The following is a 21,544-nucleotide window of genomic DNA, read 5'->3' as shown; positions in this document are numbered from 1 at the left end:
AACCAGGAGATCACTGAAGAAATCAAAGAGGAAATCAGAAAATACCTAGAGACAAATGACAATGAAAACACGACGATCCAAAACCTATAGGATGCAGCAAAAGCAGTTCTAAGAGGGAAGTTTATAGCTATACAAGCCTACCTCAAGAAAAAAGAAAAATCTCAAATAAACAATCTAACCTTACACCTAAAGGAACGAGAGAAAGAAGAACAAACAAAACACAAAGTTAGCAGAAGGAAAGAAATCATAGGGATCAGAGCAGAAATAAATGAAACAGAAACAAAGAAAACAATAGCAAAAATCAATAAAACTAAAAGCTGGTTCTTTGAGAAGATAAACAAGATTGAACCATTACCCAGACTCATCAAGAAAAAGAGGGAGAGGACTCAAATCAATAAAATTAGAAATGAAAAAGGAGAAGTTACAACAGACACCACAGAAATACAACGCATCCTAAGAGACTACTCCAAGCAACACTATGCTAATAAAATGGACAACCTGGAAGAAATGGACAAATTCTTAGAAAGGTATAACCTTCCAAGACTGAACCAGGAAGAAATAGAAAATATGAACAGACCCATCACAAGTAATGAAATTGAAACAGTGATTAAAAATCTTCCAACAAGGGCTTCCCTGGTGGCACAGTGGTTGAGAGTCCACCTGCCGATGCAGGGGACACGGGTTCGTGCCCCAGTTTGGGAAGATCCCACATTCCGCGGAGTGACTGGGCCCGTGAACCATGGCCGCTGAGCCTGCGCGTCCGGAGCCTGTGTTCCGCAACGTGAGAGGCCACAACAGTGAGAGGCCCGTGTACCGCAAAAAAAAAAAAAATCTTCCAACAAACAGAAGTCCAGGACCAGATGGCTTCACAGGTGTATTCTATCAAATATTTAGATAAGAGCTAATACCCATCCTTCTCAAACTCGTCCAAAAAGTTGCAGAGGAAGGAACAATCCCAAACTCATTCTGTGAGGCCACCATCACCCTGATACCAAAACCAGACAGAGATACTACAAAAAAATAAAATTACAGCCTGATATTACTGATGAATATAGCTGCAAAAATCCTCAACAAAATACTAGCAAACAGAACCCAACAACAACATTAAAAGGATCATACACCATGATCAAGTGGGATTTATCCCTGGGATGCAAGGATTCTTCAATATATGCAAATCAATCAATGTGATACACCATATTAACAAATTGAAGAATAAACACCATATGATCGGGAGCTTCAAGATGGCGGAAGAGTAAGATGTGAGGATCACCTTCCTCCCAACAAATACATCAGAAATACATCTACATGTGGAACACCTCCTACAGAATACCTACCGAATGCTGGCAGAAGACCTCGGACCTCCCAGAAGGCAAGAAACTCCCCACGTACCTGCGTAGGTCAAAAGAAAAAAGAAAAAACAGAGACAAAAGAATAGGGATGGGACCTGCACCAGTGGGAGGGAGTTGTGAAGGAGGAAAGGTTTCCACACACTAGAAGCCTCTTCGCGGGCAGAGACTGCGGAGGGGCGGAGGGGGGAAGCTTCAGAGCCCTGGAGGAGAGCGCAGCAACAGGGGTGCGGAGGGCAAAGCGGAGAGATTCCCGCACAGAGGATCGGGGCCGACCAGCACTCACCAGCCCGAGAGGCTTGTCTGCTCACCCGCCGGGAAAGGTGGGGTTTCGGAGCTGAGGCTCCGGCTTTGGTCGGATCCCAGGGAGAGGACTGGGGTTGGCTGCGTGAACACAGCCTGAACGGGCCAGTGTGCCACAGCTACCCGGGAGGGAGTCCGGGAAAAATTCTGGAGCTGCCGAAGAGTCAAGAGATTTTTTCTTGCCTCTTTGTTTCCTGGTGCATGAGGAGAGGGGATTAAGACTGCTGCTTAAAGGAGCTCCAGAGACGGGCGCAAGCCACGGCTATCAGCGTGGACCCCAGAAACAGGCATGAGACACTAAGGCTACTGCTGCCGCCACCAAGAGGCCTGTGAGCAAGCACACGTCACTATCCACACCTCTCACCCCCGGAGCCTGTGCAGCCCGCCACTGCCAGGGTCCTGTGATCCAGGGACAACTTCCCCAGAAGAGCATATGGCGCGCCTCAGGCTATTGCAGTCATGCTGGCCTCTGCTGCCGCAGGCTCGCCCCGCATCCATACCCCTCCCTCCCCCCAGCCTGAGTAAGCCAGAGCCCACGAAGTAGCTGCTCCTTTAACCCTGTCCTGTCTCAGCGAAGAACAGACGCCCTCAGGCGACCTACATGCAGAGGCGGATCGAGATCCAAAGGTGAACCCCGGGAGCTGTGCAAACAAAGAAGAGAAAGGGAAATCTCTCCCAGCAGCCTCAAGAGCAGCGGATTAAATCTCCACAAACAACTTGATGTACCCTGCATCTGTGCAATAACTGAATAGACAACGAATCATCCCAAATCGAGAAGGTGGACTTTGGGTGCAACGATATATTTTTTTTTTTCCTTTTTCTCTTTTTGTGAGTGTGTATGTGTATGCTTCTGTGTGTGATTCTGTCTGTAGAGCTTTGCTTTTACCATTTGTCCTAGGGTTCTGTCTGTACACTTTTTTTGTTTTGTTTTGTTTTAGTATAGTTTTTAGCAGTTGTTATCATTGGTGGATTTGTTTATTGGTTTGGTTGCGCTCGTCTTTTTTTTTTAATTACTTAAATTTTTCTTAATAATTATTTTTCATTTCAATAACTTTATTTTACTTTATTTTATTTTATATTACCTTCTTCTTTCTTTCTTTTTTTTCTCCTTTTATTCTGAGCCGTGTGGATGACAGGCTCTTGGTGCTCCAGCCAGGCATCAAGGCTGTGCCTCTGAGGTGGGAGAGCCAAGATAAGGACACTGGTCCACAAGAGACCTCACAGCTCCACATAATATCAAATGGCAAAAGTCTCCCAGAGATCTCCATCTCAAAGCCAAGACCCAGCTCCACTCAACGACCAGCAAGCTAGAGTGCTGGACACCCTATGCCAAACAACTAGGAAGACAGGAACATAACCCCAACCATTAGCAGAGAGGCTGCCTAAAATCATAATAAGGCCACAGACACCCCAAAACTCACCACCAGACGTGCACCTGCCCACCAGAAAGACAAGATCCAGACTCATCCACCAGAACACAGGCACTAGTCCCCTCCACCAGGAAGCCTACACAACCCACTGAACCAACCTTAGCCACTGCAGACAGACACCAAAAACAACGGGAACTACGAACCTGCAGCCTGCGAAAAGGAGACCCCAAACACAGTAAGTTAAGCAAAATGAGAAGACAGAGAAACACACAGCAGATGAAGGAGCAAGGTAAAAACCCACCACACCTAACAAGTGAAGGGGAGGGGATTCCCTGGTGGCACAGTGGTTGAGAGTCCACCTGCTGATGCAGGGGACACAGGTTCGTGCCCCAGTCTGGGAAGATCCCATGTGCTGCGGAGCGGCTGGGCCCGTGAGCCATGGCCGCTGAGCCTGCGTGTCCGGAGCCTGTGCTCTGCAATGGGAGAGGCCACAACAGTGGGAGGCCCGCGTATGGCAAAAAAATATATATATATATATAAAAATAAATAAATATATGAGTTTTTTCTCTCTGAGTCTTGTTTTTTCAGACAAGTCAATTAACTGTAGATTCCTGTAAGTTTTTAAGAAAATTTTGCCTTCTTCATGAAAGATATTGTAGACATTTGCATTAACCAAGTCTTCTTGCTTACATTGTAGGTGTTATGATATTTTCTGATACAAATACAATGTTTCCATCATGATTTACCACGAAAAAGAAACCATCTAATTCCTGAAGTAAAAGTGGTCCTAAGGAGTTTTTATCAGTAACTCCCTGTCCTGTAGAAGACACATCAGCTGTCTAAACATTATTTTCATAATTCTTGAATGATTATGAGCTAAATTCACACTTTTACCATGTCTTTAATAATGCACCAACCTTAGAATAGTTTAACTCCTTTCCTCCCACCTGCCCTTGTGCTACTCTTGCCATATATTTTACTACTACATGTTATAAAACACAAGAGACATTTTAAATATTGTTACTTTAGTCAGTATTCTTTATATTCACTTGTTCTGGTGATCTTCATTCCTTCCTATAATTTGTGCTTCCTCATGAATCATTTTTTCTTCTTCTGTTTCTTCTTATACAGATACAAATTACAAATTCTCTGAGTTTGTTTTTCTTTTTGGTAAGTCTTTGTTTCACTACCAGTCTCCAGTATAGGAAAAAAAAAAAGGAAAATTACATTGATATTGTGAGTTTGGGTCAGCCTGTGGACAATTATGTATGCTAAGCTGAAGGGTAAGTACTTTATTGAATGGGTAATGAAGAGCCACTAAATAAAGCCATACAATGAGCTTTGTGGCAGTTTACTAGACCATTTAGAAGGAAGAGAAACTAGAATTAGGGAAACCACTTAGAAGGCTGTTGAAAGCTATAGTAAGGACTCAGACTTTAGGGGGGTCACCACAGGAATAGAAAGAAGTGAGCAAATCAAAGAGATGTTGATAAGGAAGAATAGATACGATTTAAGAACTATTTGGATATGGACAAATGAGAGAAAAATGGCCAGTGAAAAATAGTTGCCAGACTTCAAAGCCAGTAACTAATTTAACTGTGCTACTATTAACACAAGTGGGAAGTTAAAAGGAAAACTCAGATTGGCAAGGGAGATGAAATATTGCATATCATGTTTCAGGAGCTTGGGAATTTAGGTGGAAATGCCCAGGAGACATCTGGAAGTTTCAGAGAAATAGGAGATAAAAATATAGGTCTGAGAGACATTTACTATAGATACTAATTGAAAATGTGACTACAATGGGATATAAGAATGGAAGGGAATGAAAAACAGTGTCTAGAGAAGCTGTACCCCTCTCTTCTCATTCCACTGACCTCTCCACCCCACAAACTCTTCTTCTACAGACTTTGCCCCAGTGTGCTAGCTAATAATCCCTGACTGCCATGCCAGACAGGAGCAGGCTTGGGAAGGGATAATTGCAAGAGCAACAGTGAAGTTTGTGATTTCAAGAAGAAAGTGGAGGAAGAAGATAAGGGATAGAAGGGCAAACCCATGTATTAGGAGAGGAAAGTGTATATTCTATGTCCACAGGACCACCCAACTGAGGTGGTCATATGTAGGTTACAATATATATATGTAATGTAATACTCATAATTTGAGCTGAGAGATTGTCCATATATTTCAATTAATTTTGTCTAACAGAAGTTTAGTTAACACAAGTCTTACAAGTGAGAGTTGTTTTATTATTCATACTTTTTGAAATCTTATACAATCAATGTGCATTCCATTTTCAATTAGGAAAATCGACACTTTTTTGCTAACTTCCCTTCTAACTCTGAATCATCCTTTCAAAAATATTTTTTTTTAATATTAGGTAGAATGCTCTGGTGTATGTCATTGTCTAAAATCAGGGTTACAGCAGGGAGTTCAGCAATGAGAATGACAGTCCTGCTTAACACAATCCAGGAACAGAATGATCAGGAAAGTGGATAAAACATTTCAGAGCTACAGAGAACCTGAGTGTTGTTGAGCAATAAAATAACATTTTAGCTAATTATCTTAAATTTTCTTATCTCCGAAGAACAGCTTCACGTATAGTGTTAACATCATAGCACAAGAAAGAATCTCTAGAGATCATCTCCTTTTAAGCAATTGAACATCTCAATCATCTAAGACCAAAAGTTGTCTAAGCTCTTGAACGTCTCCACAACCTCCCTTAACAACCCATTCAAAAAACAAAAGAAAACAAAAAACAACCCAACCTATTCCAATGTTCTGAGGTTATTATAGTGATAAATTTAACATCGTATATTTGATTGCAAAATAGGTTCTATAGGAGTAGGGAGAGGAGAGACACTTGAGGTTCAGTCTGAAGTCCCATTTAAGTCCCAATAGTTGTCTTGCTGAGAAGGCAAAATCACGTTCAAATAGTATCATGTACTCCTAAATTCTGAGAAAGCTCAATTTAGAAGCATAGTAGAAATTTCTTATTACAAGATTCCAGCTGGACGACACCTGGAAGTGTCCAAATTCTCAAAAAGAAGTAAAATATAAAATGAACAGTGCTTTGGGGTATTCAATTATTGCTAATTATCCAGTTATTGGAGACGTCATTTGTTTTTTACAACTAAACTGAAGTTATTCTCCTATGAATAGACCTACCTCCAAAGGGTAAATACACATCATCAAGTGAAATACACAAGTTGCATATCCATCCCTTTCTGATGTGAAACAAAATTATAAATAGTAAGGATGTACTTGACAACCAATTTCCATTCCCACGGAGTAAAGCCAAACAATGAATCCTTACCATGTGAGCAGACATCAGCCATTACTTGAAAACTTAAGAATCGAATTCGCAAAAACCTGCATCCAAAGTGGCAATGCATAATGGGTATATTTGCTCTTCCTTAGAAACTCAAAATTGAGCTCTGCAGCTGGCAAAGCATAGCAGTGATCCAGCATTAAAAAACAAAACCATATTTCAAAGTCATTCATAATTGAAGGCTGGAAATTTTACCTGTTTGTAAGGTGCTATTAACTGGCTATAACATAATAGTTGAATAAGAGCAAAACCATTTGACTATTACTCTTTCATTATTAATTAAGGATTAAGATTACTTATGACACATCATTTTGTGTTCTCCAAAGGTTCTGGTGAAATCATCATAGATTTTATGGAAGATATAAAATAGATGACTGGTCCCTGGAAAACTTTCTAACTTTAGTTTGTAAGTAGCATGTGGTTCTTTGGAGATTTGCTCTATAAAAACCTGAAAATCATGTGCATGCAAGCATTTGCTTTTTTATGGGCATTAATTAAATGTTTATCAATGCTAACAGTTAATCCTTTTCGTTCTTTCTTTCTTAATATTGCTATTGGCGGCTTCCGGGAAGACGGCGGAAGAGTAAGATGCAGAGATCACCTTCCTCCCCACAGATACACCAGAAATACATCTACACGTGGAACAACTCCTACAGAACACCTACTGAACGCTGGCAGAAGACCTCAGACCTCCCAAAAGGCAAGAAACCCCCCACGTACCTGGGTAGGGCAAAAGAAAAAAGAATAAACAGAGACAAAAGGATAGGGACGGGACCTGCACCTCTGGGAGGGAGCTGTGAAGGAGGAAAGGTTTCCACACACTAGGAAGCCCTTTCGCGGACGGAGACTGCAGGTGGCGGGGGGGGGGGGGGGGGACCTTCGGAGCCACGGAGGAGAGCACAGCAACAGGGGTGCGGAGGGCAAAGAGGAGAGATTCCCGCACGAGGATCGGTGCCGAGGCACTCACCAGGCCGAGGCTTGTCTGCTCACCCGCCGGGGCAGGCAGGGCTGGGAGTTGAGGCTAGGGCTTCGGTCGGAATGCCGGGAGATGGCTGGGGTTGGCGGCGTGAACACAGCCTGCAGGGGGTTAGTGCGCCACGGCTACCCGGGAGGGAGTCCGGGGGAAAGTCTGGACCTGCCGAAGAGGCAAGAGACTTTTTCTTCCCTCTTTGTTTCCTGGTGCGCAAGGGGAGGGGATTAAGAAAGCTGCTTAAAGGAGCTCCAGAGACGGGCGCGAGCCGCGGCTAAAAGCACGGACCCCAGAGACGGGGCATGAGATGCTAAGGCTGCTGCTGCCACCACCAAGAAGCCTATGTGCGAGCACAGGTCGCTATCCACACCCCCCTTCCGGGGAGCCTGTGCAGCCCGCCACTGCCAGGGTCCCGGGATCCAGGAACAACCCTCCCGGAAGAACACACGGTGCGCCTCAGGCTGGTGCAACGTCACGCCGGCCTCTGCCGCCGCAGGCTCCCCAGGCACTGCGTGCCCCTCCCTCCCCCCCCAGCCTGAGTGAGCCAGAGCCCTCGAATCAGCGGCTCCTTTAACCCCGTCCTGTCTGAGCGAATAACAGACGCCCTCCGGCGACCTACACGCACAGGCGGGGCCAAATCCAAAGCTGAGCCCCTGGGAGCTGTGAGAACAAAGAGAAAGGGAAATCTCTCCCAGCAGCCTCAGAAGCAGCGGATTAAAGCTCCACAATCAACTTGATGTACCCTGCATCTGTGGAATACATGAATACACAACAAATCATCCCAAATTAAGGAGGTGGACTTTGAGAGGAAGCTTTATGATTTTTTCCTCTTTTCCTCTTTTTGTGAGTGTGTATGTGTATGCTTCTGTGTGAGATATTGTCTGTATAGCTTTGCTCCCACCATTTGTCCTAGGGTTCTATCCGTCCGTTTTTTTTTTCTCTTAATTATTTTTTTAATAACTTTATTATATTTTATATTAGTTTATTTTACTTTATCTTCTTTCTTTTTTTCCTTCCTTCCCTCTTTGCTTCCTTCCTCCCTCCCTCCCTGCCTTCTTTCTTTCTTTCTACTTCTACTAATTCTTTCTTTCTACTTTTTCTCCCTTTTATTCTGAGCCATGTGGATGAAAGGCTCTTGGTGCTGCAGCCAGGAGTCACTGCTGTGCCTCAGAGGTGGGAGAGCCAACTTAAGGACACTGGTCCACAAGAGACCTCACAGCTCCACATAATATCAAACGGTGAAAATCTCCCAGAGATCTCCATCTCAACACCAGCACCCAGCTTCACTCAATGACCAGCAAGCTACAGTGCTGGACTTCCTATGCCAAACAACTAGCAAGACAGGAACACAATCCCACCCATTAGCAGAGAGGCTACCTAAAATCATAATAAGGCCACAGACACCCCTAAACACACCACCAGACGTGCACCTGCCCACCAGAAAGACAAGATCCAGACTCATCCACCAGAACACAGGCACTAGTCCCCTCCACCACGAAGCCTACACAACCCACTGAACCAACCTTAGCCACTTGGGACAGACACCAAACACAATGGGAACTACGAACATGCAGCCTGCAAAAAGGACACCTCAAACACAGTAAGTTAAGCAAAATGAGACGACAGAAAACACACAGCAGATGAAGGAGCAAAATAAACACCCACCAGACGAAACAAATGAAGAGGAAATACGCAGTCTACCTGAAAAAGAACTCAGAATAATGATAGTAAAGATGATCCAAAATCTTGGAAATAGAATAGACAAAATGCAACAAACATTTAACAAGGACCTAGAAGAACTAAAGATGAAACAAACAACAATGAACAACACAATAAATGAAATTAAAAATACTCTACATGGGATCAATAGCAGAATGACTGAGGCAGAAGAACAGATAAGTGACCTGGAAGATAAAATAGTGGAAATAACTACTGCAGAGCAGAATAAAGAAAAAAGAATGAAAAGAACTGAGGACAGTCTCAGAGACCTCTGGGACAACATTAAACGCACCAACATTCGAATTATAGGGGTTCCAGAAGAAGAAGAGAAAAAGAAAGGGACTGAGACAATATTTGAAGAGATTATAGTTGAAAACTTCCCTAATATGGGAAAGGAAATAGTTAATCAAGTCCAGGAAGCACAGAGAGTGCCATACAGGATAAATCCAAGGAGAAACACACAAAGACACATATTAATCAAACTGTCAAAAATTATATACAAAGAAAGCATATTAAAAGCAGCAAGGGAAAAACAACAAATAACACACAAGGGAATCCCCATAAGGTTAAGAGCTGATCTTTCAGCACAAACTCTGCAAGCCAGAAGAGCCTGGCAGGACATATTTAAAGTGATGAAGGAGAAAACCTGTAACCAAGATTACTCTACCCAGCCAGGATCTCATTCAGATTTGATGGAGAAATTAAAACCTTTACAGACAAGCAAAAGCTGAGAGAGTTCACCACCACCAAACCAGCTTTACAACAACTGCTAAAGGCACTTCTCTAGGCAAGAAACACAAGAAAAGGAAAAGACCTACAATAATGAACCCCAAACAATTAAGAAAATGGGAATAGGAACATACATATCGATAATTACCTTAAATGTAAATGGACTAAATGCTCCCACCAAAACACACAGATTGGCTGAATGGATACAAAAACAAGACCCATATATTTGCTGTCTACAAGAGACCCACTTCAGACATAGAGACACATACAGACTGAAAGTAAGGGAATGGAAAAAGATATTTCATGCAAATGGAAACCAAACGAAAGCTGGAGTAGCGATTGTCATATCAGACAAAATAGACTTTAAAATAAAGACTATTAGAAGAGACAAAGAAGGACACTACATAATGATCAAGGGATTGATCCAAGAAGATATAACAATTGTAAATATTTATGCACCCAACATAGGAGCACCTCAATACATAAGGCAAATACTAACAGCCATAAAAGGGGAAATCGACAGTAACACATTCATAGTAGGGGACTTTAACACCCCACTTTCAGCAATGGACAGATCATCCAAAATGAAAATAAATAAGGAAACACAAGCTTTAAATGGTACATTAAACAAGATAGCCTTAATTGATATTTATAGGACATTCCATGCAAAAACAACAGAATACACATTCTTCTCAAGTGCTCATGGAACATTCTCCAGGATAGATCATATCTTGGGTCACAAATCAAGCCTTGGTAAATTTAAGAAAATTGAAATAGTATCAAGTATCTTTTCCGACCACAATGCTATGAGACTAGATATCAATTACAGGAAAAGATCTGTAAAAAATATAAACACATGGAGGCTAAACGATACACTATTTAATAACGAAGTGATCACTGAAGAATCAAAGAGGAAATAAAAAAATACCTAGAAACAAATGACAACGGAGACACAACGACCCAAAATCTATGGGATGCAGCAAAAGCAGTTCTAAGAGGGAACTTTATAGCAATACAATCCCACCTTAAGAAACAGGAAACATCTCGAATAAACAACCTAACCTTGCACCTAAAGCAATTAGAGAAAGAAGAACAAAAAAACCCCAAAGTTAGCAGAAGGAAACAAATCATAAAAATCAGATCAGAAATAAATGGAAAAGAAATGAAGGAAACGATAGCAAAGATCAATAAAACCAAAAGCTGGTTCTTTGAGACGATAAACAAAATTGATAAACCATTAGCCAGACTCATCAAGAAAAAAGGGGAGAAGACTTAAATCAATAGAATTAGAAATGAAATAGGAGAAGTAACAACTGACACTGCAGAAATACAAAAGATCATGAGAGATTACTACAAGCAACTCTATGCCAATAAAATGGACAACCTGGAAGAAATGGACAAATTCTTAGAAAGGCACAACCAGCCAAGACTGAATCAGGAAGAAATAGAAAATATGAACAGACAAATCACAAGCACTGAAATTGAAACAGTGATTAAAACTCTTCCAACAAACAAAAGCCCAGGACCAGATGGCTTCACAGGCGAATTCTATCAAACATTTAGAGAAGAGCTAACACCTATCCTTCTCAAACTCTTCCAAAATATAGCAGAGGGAGGAACGCTCCCAAACTCATTCTATGAGGCCACCATCACCCTGATACCAAAACCAGACAAGATGTCACAAAGAAAGAAAACTACAGGCCAATATCACTAATGAACATAGATGCAAAAATCCTCAACAAAATACTAGAAAACAGAATCCAACAGCACATTAAACGGATCATACATCATGATCAAGTGGGGTTTATTCCAGGAATGCAAGGATTCTTCAATATACACAAATCAATCAACGTGATACACCATATTAACAAATTGAAGGAGAAAAACCATATGATCATCTCAATAAATGCAGAGAAAGCTTTTGACAAATTTCAACACCCATTTATGATAAAAACCCTCCAGAAACTAGGCATAGAGGGAACTTTCCTCAACATAATATAGGCCATATATGACAAACCCACAGCCAACATCGTCCTCAATGGTGAAAAACTGAAAGCATTTCCACTAAGATCAGGAACAAGACAAGGTTGCCCACTCTCACCACTCTTATTCAACATAGTTTTGGAAGTTTTAGCCACAGCAATCAGAGAAGAAAAGGAAATAAAAGGAATCCAAATCAGAAAAGAAAAAGTAAAGCTGTCACTGTTTGCAGATGACAAGATACTATACATAGAGAATCCTAAAGATGCTACCAGAAAATTACTAGAGCTAATCAATGAATTTGGTAAAGTAGCAGGATACAAAATTAATGCACATAAATCTCTGGCATTCCTATACACTAATGATGAAACATCTGAAAGTGAAATCAAAACACTCTCATTTACCATTGCAACAAAAAGAATAAAATATCTAGGAATAAACCTACCTTAGGATACAAAAGACCTGTATGCAGAAAATTATAAGACACTGATGAAAGAGATTAAAGATGATACAAATAGATGGAGAGATATACCATGTTCTTGGATTGGAAGAATCAACATTGTGAAAATGACTCTACTACCCAAAGCGATCTACAGATTCAATGCAATCCCTATCAAACTACCACTGGCATTTTTTACAGAACTAGAACAAAAAATTTCACAATTTGCATGGAAACACAAAAGACCCCGAAGAGCCAAAGCAATCTTGAGAACGAAAAACGGAGCTGCAGGAATCAGGCTCCCTGACTTCAGACAATACTACAAAGCTACAGTAACCAAGACAGTATGGTACTGGGACAAAAACAGAAAGATAGATCAATGGAATAGGATAGAAAGCCCAGAGATAAACCCACACACATATGGTCACCTTATCTTTGATAAAGGAGGCAAGAATATACAATGGAGAAAGGACAGCCTCTTCAATAAGTGGTGCTGGGAAAACTGGACAGCTACATGTAAAAGAATGAAATTAGAACACTCCCTAACACCATACACAAAAATAAGCTCAAAATGGATTAAAGACCTAAATATAAGGCCAGAAACTATCAAACTCTTAGAGGAAAACATAGGCAGAACACTCTATGACATAAATCATAGCAAGATCCTTTCTGACCCACCTCCTAGAGTAATGGAAATAAAAACAAAAATAAACAAATGGAACCTAATGAAACTTCAAAGCTTTTGCACAGCAAAGGAAACCATAAACAAGACCAAAAGACAACCCTCAGAATGGGAGAAAATATTTGCAAATGAAGCAACTGACAAAGGATTAATCTCCAAAATTTACAAGCAGCTCATGCAGCTCAATAACAAAAAAACAAAGAACCCAATCCAAAAATGGGCAGAAGACCTAAACAGACATTTCTCCAAAGAAGATATACAGACTGCCAACAAACACATGAAAGAATGCTCAACATCATTAATCATTAGAGAAATGCAAATCAAAACTACAATGAGATATCATCTCACACCAGTCAGAATTGCCATCATCAAAAAATCTAGAAACAATAAATGCTGGAGAGGGTGTGGAGAAAAGGGAACACTCTTGCACTGCTGCTGGGAATATGAATTGGTTCAGCCACTATGGAGAACAGTATGGAGGTTCCTTAGAAAACTACAAATAGAACTAACATATGACCCAGCAATCCCACTACTGGGCATATACCCTGAGAAAACCAAAATTCAAAAAGAGTCATGTACCAAAATGTTCATTGCAGCTCTATTTACAATAGCCCGGAGATGGAAACAACCTAAGTGCCCATCATCAGATGAATGGATAAAGAAGTTGTGGCACATATATACAATGGAATATTACTCAGCCATAAAAAGAAACGAAATTGAGCTATTTGTAATGAGGTGGATAGACCTAGAGTCTGTCATACAGAGTGAAGTAAGTCAGAAGGAAAAAGACAAATACCGTATGCTAACACATATATATGGAATTTAAGGGAAAAAAATGTCATGAAGAACCTAGGGGTAAGACAGGAATAAAGACACAGACCTACTGGAGAACAGACTTGAGGATGTGGGGAGGGGGAAGGGTGAGCTGTGACAGGGCGAGAGAGAGTCATGGACATATACGTACTAACAAACGTAAGGTAGATAGCTAGTGGGAAGCAGCCGCATGGCACAGGGATATCGGCTCGGTGCTTTGTGACCACCTGGAGGGGTGGGATGGGGGGGTGGGAGGGAGGGAGACGCAAGAGGGAAGAGATATGGGAACATATGTATACGTATAATTGATTCACTTTGTTATAAAGCAGAAACTAACACACCATTGTAAAGCAATTATACTCCAATAAAGATGTTAAAAAAAAAAAAAAGAGTCATGTACCAAAATGTTCATTGCAGCTCTATTTACAATAGCCCGGAGATGGGAACAACCTAAGTGTGCCTCATCGGATGAATGGATAAAGAAGATGTGGCACATATATACAATGGAATATTACTCAGCCATAAAAAGAAATGAAATTGAGCTATTTGTCATGAGGTGGATAGACCTAGAGTCTGTCATACAGAGTGAAGTAAGTCAGAAAGAGAAAGACAAATACCGTATGCTAACACATATATATGGAATTTAAGGGAAAAAAATGTCATGAAGAACCTAGGGGTAAGACAGGAATAAAGACACAGACCTACTAGAGAATGGACTTGAGGATATAGGGAGAGGGAAGGGTAAGCTGTGACAAAGCGAGAGAGAGGCATGGACATATATACACTACCAAATATAAGGTAGATAGCTAGTGGGAAGCAGCCGCATAGCACAGGGAGATCAGCTCGGTGCTTTGTGACCGCCTGGAGGGGTGGGATAGGGAGGGTGGGAGGGAGGGAGATGCAAGAGGGAAGAGATATGGGAACATATGTATATGTATAACTGATTCACTTTGTTATAAAGCAGAAACTAACACACCATTGTAAAGCAATTATACTCCAATAAAGATGTTAAAAATAGAAATAATTTTAAAAAATTAAAAAAAACAAATTGACAAGAATTAAAGACAAAGAAAACTTGTTAAAAGCAACAATGGAAGAAAAAATATATATATTGCTATTGATTGCAGACTGGGAATGTCATGGGTTCCATAATGACTTACAGAGTATACATTGAGACATCAAATTAAAGCAGTTATAATTTCAATTACTTAGGTAACCATCTGGGAAATGTCAGAAATCTTCAGCTGTTATAAATGCGGTTTGGTTCCCACTTGTATTTTATAGCAAGCATCTAGATCCTTCACATTTTTTATATTACCAAGTCAGAGTATAGAGAGGTACTCTTCAAAGTGTCTCCACATATCATTTTCATTCTTACAGTGTTCAAAGGGCCAGATCTAAGGCTTTCTCTCCAAACTGCTGAGAGACTGGCTTATTTTCAATCCAAGAATGCACGATGATAGGAGTTACATGGAACTGCCTTATCTAACATTCCTAATATATACCACAAACTATTTAGCTAAGATTTGTTGACTTGTCCCCCTGACAAGTCAACACGATTCAAAGCCCAAGTCACCAAAACTGTACCAGGCCTTTGATTCAAAGCAGGACTCAACACTCCCAGGTGTAAGGTATGACCAGACCACTCTACCATATTTGATACATTCATAATTAACCTCATTTGTGGCTGCCAATCTGGAAGAGGCCAGCAGGAGCCTGTGAAGGATCTTAAGTGAACTCTTGGCCACACTCCCCATAAGTCTGCTCTTATTTAGATAGCTGTGGAGATGGACATATCACAAAATGTTCTCACGATATGAAAATATGCCAAAAGGAATAAGCAAATTCTAACTCCAGTTTAGAGCCAAAGGTAGGAATGTGGATATGATCCAGGGCAATGCAATGCTGAGCAGGCTGAGTGGAGAAACACTTAATGATTCATCTAACCAGCTGGCTTTCAGGAGGGCTCCAAATGCACTGGCCCCTGGAATATTTATTTTTGCCCCCAGCACTGCAGGCACTAAGACAAAAAGCATGGAGCAGGTAGTGGGCTAGTAAGACAGGAGGACAATTGTAGTGTTGTTTAGGCACAACCTTATTCTGTTCCCCAGAGGTTAGAGAAATTATTTCCTTTAAGTACATAAACTCATTTATTTAAATTATATCAGAGATAAGATATTGCATTCTTTTGGAGTCAAGTGCAGTTCCTTTCAACAAATCTTCATGTCAGAACTTTCTAAAGTTCTATACCAGGCCTTCAATGCTAAAATTGGGTAAAGGTCCTTTGTATGAAAATGCTTCTTAATAAATTACCTACTAATAAAAGTATTTGCCCTTTTTTTTTTTTGAGCAATTTATCACCAGTGGAAATACCAAGGAATGACTTGAGAGCTACCCCACCATAATATTCAATAGCCCATTCCAAGCCACCCCAAATAAACACACAATTCTAAGTAAACCACTGGGTTGGTTATTCAAATACTACGGGAAATTTCCCTGTACCTCTTTCCTAACAACCACCACAAGCATGTCCTATATGGAAATTCTAGAACCATAACGTCCTCTTTCTTTTTCTTTTTCTCCTTTTTCCAGCTCCATGTTTCTTAATCTAGTTTCCTTCAAAGTCTCTGCTGTAAAGAAGTAGGCATTAGTAGAGAAAGAAAAATTTGTTTAGTGGCCATATCCCAAGCCTCAGTTAACATCTTCTTTCCTTTCTCGTTTTTTCTTAGGATGTGATATAACATAACACAACATAACATAACATAACATATGATACAATATTTCTGTTACTATTATAATATAATGCCACATAGTGACTCTGAAGTTGTAATTAGTAGATAGGAAACAAAAATATACTTTCCAGGATGGGTCACCGTGATAGGGCTCACTCTCAATCTTTCAAAGTTGAGGCTATAGTTACTGTAGTAACATACCATAGTCTGGATATGCTTCATATGTTGTCTCCCATGGGTAGCCTTGCCAGGTACCAGTCACCCAACAGAAAGACAAGTACCAGGCAAGAAAGGACAAAGCTCCTCTGAGTCCCTATAGCACTTTATTTGTGCTATTAATATATCATTTTATATATTATAACAGAGTTAATTATTAATATGCAATGTCTCTCCCTAGATTATGAGCTATCTGAGGGTAAAATTCAAAACATATTTATCATTATCTGATTACCTCTTCACATAAAGCTTAGCACACAGTTGTTACCAAAAAATGTGTGTTCAATGAATGAATGTCATAAATTAAGACAACCTCTTGTAGAAGGAACCTCTACACCAAATTTGACAATCATGGCAACTGGTTGTCTTTAGAAAGGAGGGTAGGTGGAATGGAGATCTGATTTAGCTGAAAAGAAAGATGAGATAACAGGAAGTCAAAAAAGAAGAAAATGGAGAAAACAAATCTAGTTTTCTTCCAAAATATCAGCTTTATGAACTATTGAAACTCATATGTGTAGGTACACACTATATGTTTAGAAGTACCCATCATGACTGTGATAAGTCTGAAAGTCCTAGCCTTCCAAGCTTTGAGCCTAGAGAAGTGGACAAAGCTACTAATTTGAGCCAACATGTGATGAACTGGAGGAATCCATAATAGTTTATCTGTCATCTTGGTTTCATATGTCAATGGGTCCATTGAGCACAGTGAGGATCCACTGAGAAGAAATGAGAACTTAGTAGATTCCTCAAGATAAGTAGGTCTCCTGAGTGTGACGTACCTGCTCCTACTATGGCCTGTTTCTCCAGCCTCCAGCATTTGAATCCAATGAATGTCCACAAGACCAACAGTGATTTCATGACAAGAAAGAAACAAGGTGCCACCTATCACGGGAGCCACAAATTGTTAGAATCACCTCATTTAGGTGAGTGTAAAAAAAAGACCTGGACAAGGAGGTATTCTGAGAAGTCACCTTAGTCCAAGAAACAGCACCAACTAAAACAACCAGGTGTGAATTTTAAAACAGGTAGTACCCAAATAACTCATAATCTTTTTATACATAAGCTCTGATTGGTGTTTTTGTTATTTGAACGTTGAATTCACCTGAAATTAGTGTCTCTTTGTTCAGACTGCTATAAAAAAATGCCATAGACCAGGTGGCTTAAACAATACATACTTATTTGTCACAGTTCTGGAGACTGGGAAGTCCAAGATCAAGGTGTCTGGTGAGATCCCTCTTCCTGGTTTGCAGATGGCTGCCTTCTTGCTGAATCCTCACATGGCAGAGACAGATCATCTCTCTTCTGTCTCTTCTTATAAAGGCACTAATCCCATTCATGAGAGCTCCACCCTCATGACCTAATTACTTACCAAAGCTCCATCTCTAAATGCCACCACATTGAAGAGTAGGGCTTCAACATTTGAAATGGGGTTTGGGAGGGGATGGAAAATAGACACAAACATTCAGTCCATAGCAGTGTGTGACTAAATTAAAGGATTTCCCATACTTAGTCATCAAGAGAAGAGGGCTTTAGAAAGGTCTCTAAGATCTACTTTTGAAGCCAAGGACATTAAGAACATTAAGTCTTCCTTTGGTTCCTTCCTAAGAGATCCCATCACAATTAAGAATAATTAGAAAATAATTAGAAATAATTAGAAAATGAGCTAACAGTCTGACTTTAGCCTCCTTTCTCCAGCCTCCAACATTTGGATCCCAGTGACCATTCACAAAACCAACAGAATAATAGGCAATATACCCTCTCTGAACACAATGTCTTATCATACACAGTCTCTCCTCTCCAGAATAAAACAGGAAACATATGGATCTCAATGTTTTCAATCTTTTGCTTGCCCATGTTCAATGAATTCTTAAGGGGAATTAATCTAATGAGTAGAGTTTCAAGCCATGAGCCAAATATGATCATGGTCAAGAATAACACCTATATCCCAGGCAGAGTAAAAACTTTAAATTACTAAGACAATGGTTAACAAATAAATAATTTTCTAGGAAACTCTAGAAGAGAAATGCAAAGTATATGCAAGCTTGAGCATATTTTCCTTTAACCCTTTCCCAGAAATAAATTTATGGAAAAAATAAATTTCGAGTGTTATCTAGAGTCAGAGACAACTAAACTCCATCCATGAAAATTACCATTAGTGGCAAAATCAGCCAGACAAGTTTATTTTGCATCACTTAATGCCAGCAAACAAAACATGAACACTAAAGTGTGAAAGAAAATTCTTAAGCTGATTTCAAATCACAGGCATATGTTTGGCTGGAAAAACACATTGAGGAACCAACACTTCAAAGGAAAATCCTTTAGAAATGGAATCACTGGCACTAGACCCACAGTCTGTTAAATTGTTTGACCAAAAAGACTGCTTCAAGAATCCTCAGCTCTTTACTCCTATAACCAAAGCAGGAATATTTGGAAGCAGTCCTGAAACCATAACTTCACTTGTGACACAATCCCTTTTCCATAACTCTGGCCAAACAGTCTAACTCTCTAAGGAACCAAGAATCAAGCAACCTCTTGTTCTTGATGTATCCAAGTAAAAAGGACTTCCCAAAGGTGATTAACTGTGAAACAAATAGAATGCAAAACTACTCCACAGATGCACCACTACTTTTGGTAGTCATAATATTATCAACTTTGAGTTGTTATTTTCTTGTAAGCTCATTTACGCCTTATCTTTCAGATTACTGTGTATTTGTGTGCGTGTGTGTGTGTGTGTGTGTGTGTGTGTGTGAGTACATATACCCACATATAAATAACAAAAGAACTTCAATTCAGGACTTAAAATCAATGACAATTTTTAAACCACTTGAGGGAAAGTTTGAGAAAACTTTTGTCTTTCATTTATTTTGTTCCACAAATCAAGTACACATTTAATTCTCTATGTTTATTGAATAAGCTTAGATGGAAGAAGGCAAATAGTAGAGGATGAGAATAAATTCCCCATCCAGACAGTCTTAGTTGGAACATAAATTATAGTTGTGAACATAAATTATACATAGAAAAGCCATTATATACATATATGCATATTTCTGAGTGTTTACATTCCTCATAAAATGAGTATAAGAGGGGACAATTCCCATATCCCTAGGTGCCAGCAGCATTGAAAGCATTTAGTAAGAGATAAATAATTTTCAGAAGTTTTTCAAAACCAATCCTTTTCCAAGTACTTTATGTGCATTAAGTTCACCTTTCATTCAGCTACAAATTAGGAAATGTACACTACCCATATACCAAGAAAGTTCTCCGTGATGCTAAGTAGTGTGAGAGTTGGTTCTACTTCTGCCGAAAGAGTTGAAGAGCAAAGGAGAACAAGGGATTATATAAGACATTCCCAACAAAGGCTTGCTCTGATTCTCCATCTCAAGGCTGGACAATGCAAAGTGATAAAAACTTCAGCTATTCTCATTACACTCCTAGGTTATCACCTCTAGGTCATCATCAGTTGCATGTCTCAGCAATTAGTTGTAAAAATGTAAACCTCTCTGACTTCTGGTTTTCAGGATTCTTGAAACTAAAAAGAAACTTACTCTAGAAAGAATGAAGATAAAGACTAAATGGCAAATGAATGAGTTATCTAGCAGATACTTTCTTCAGTTGAACAGTCGTAACCTTGTATTGTTTAGTAAACCTCAAAAGAAGATCTCACATGTCCCCTCTTCCTTGCCCTATCTCTCTCCATCACCCTACACCACCCCCGAGTTGGAATGAATCTCATCCTTCTTTATGTTCCCATAACATTTTGTTCAAATACTTATCACATCCTGCTATAGCTATACCATAATTGCATGTATGTCTGATCTCCCCCACTGGATAGCAAATTGGCTGAGATCAGAGAATAGGTTTCATTTTACATTTTTTTCTCTCCAGTGTGCTTTAAAATAAATGTTTGTTGGATTAAATCAAATTGAAAATAATTAAAAGTACTTCAAATAGTTGAATCCCTACTGCCTGTATAGGATATTTATCATGAAGTTGAAAAATGTCCACATGTGAAGTCTGTAGCAAAAATTGTGGGAGTAGCAAATGAACCGGGAGTATGACAGATTAGGAATTGCTTTTTTTTTTCTTAAGAAGGACATAATGGGACTTCCCTGGTGGTCCAGTGGTTAAGACGCCATGCTCCCAATGCAGGGGGTCCAGGTTCGATCCCTGGTCAGGGAACTAAGATCCCACATACCACAACTAAGCCCCTGCGCCGCAACTACAGAGCCCGCATGCTCTAGAGCCTGAGTAAACCACAACCAGAGAATCCCTCGCACCGCAACAAAGACCCAGTTCAGCCATAATTAATTAATTAATTAATTTAAAAAAAATTTTTAAAGGACATAGTATTATATTCAGAAGCCAAGATAAGCATCCTGTTATCCAGGTGAATGAGAATCTATTAAAACAGGATTGCATAGGGCCCTTCTGAAGTAAATGGGTACAAATACAGAGAAAGAGTTTAGAGCAGGAGTTAAGAATAAGGACTCTAAACTTAAAGGGTCTCCCAATGGCCAATTTGGGGAATATTTGAGCAACAAAATAAATAATTATAGTAACAGATATAACCCATAGAATAAAATAAGAACTGATGTAGTCTCTACTGATATAAATAATGACAGCCCTTCCTTGCAGTAGAATTCCACTAATAACTGTAGAAGAAATGGTGGAAATAGAAAATCACCATACAGCAAACACCACCATTAGAACTGTTTCAGGCAAGTATCGTTAATAGATGCTAAAATTCAGGGCAAGAGTATGATGAGAAGCAGGAAATTTACATGGTCTCAAAATATCATTTGACAGCAAATGAATGAGACTTCTTTAACAAATAAAACACTACATCCAGTGAGTGGTCCTGTAATATTGTCTTGAAAGACTGTATATACTTACTCCTGTTTGGTATATTTTTTAAACTAC

The 21,544-nt window shown here is 39.8% G+C and overlaps 1 long non-coding RNA gene and 1 other non-coding gene across 2 annotated transcripts in view; one reads left to right on the top strand and one right to left on the bottom strand.

Moving 5' to 3' along the window:
* LOC137229082 (uncharacterized) overlaps window positions 1-21,544 on the bottom strand; it is a 566,856-nt gene that overhangs the window by 502,575 nt on the left and 42,737 nt on the right. The gene's annotated exons all lie outside the window — the stretch shown is intronic.
* Window positions 20,731-20,803, top strand: TRNAW-CCA (transfer RNA tryptophan (anticodon CCA)). The gene has a single exon. It is a non-coding gene; the product is annotated as a tRNA-Trp (tRNA).

The sequence above is a fragment of the Pseudorca crassidens genome, chromosome 8 (genome assembly GCF_039906515.1).
Source record: "Pseudorca crassidens isolate mPseCra1 chromosome 8, mPseCra1.hap1, whole genome shotgun sequence".
NCBI classification, from domain to species: Eukaryota; Metazoa; Chordata; class Mammalia; order Artiodactyla; family Delphinidae; genus Pseudorca; species Pseudorca crassidens.
Note: the sequence above shows the minus strand (reverse complement) of the source record. Positions and strands in the feature narration are given on the sequence as shown.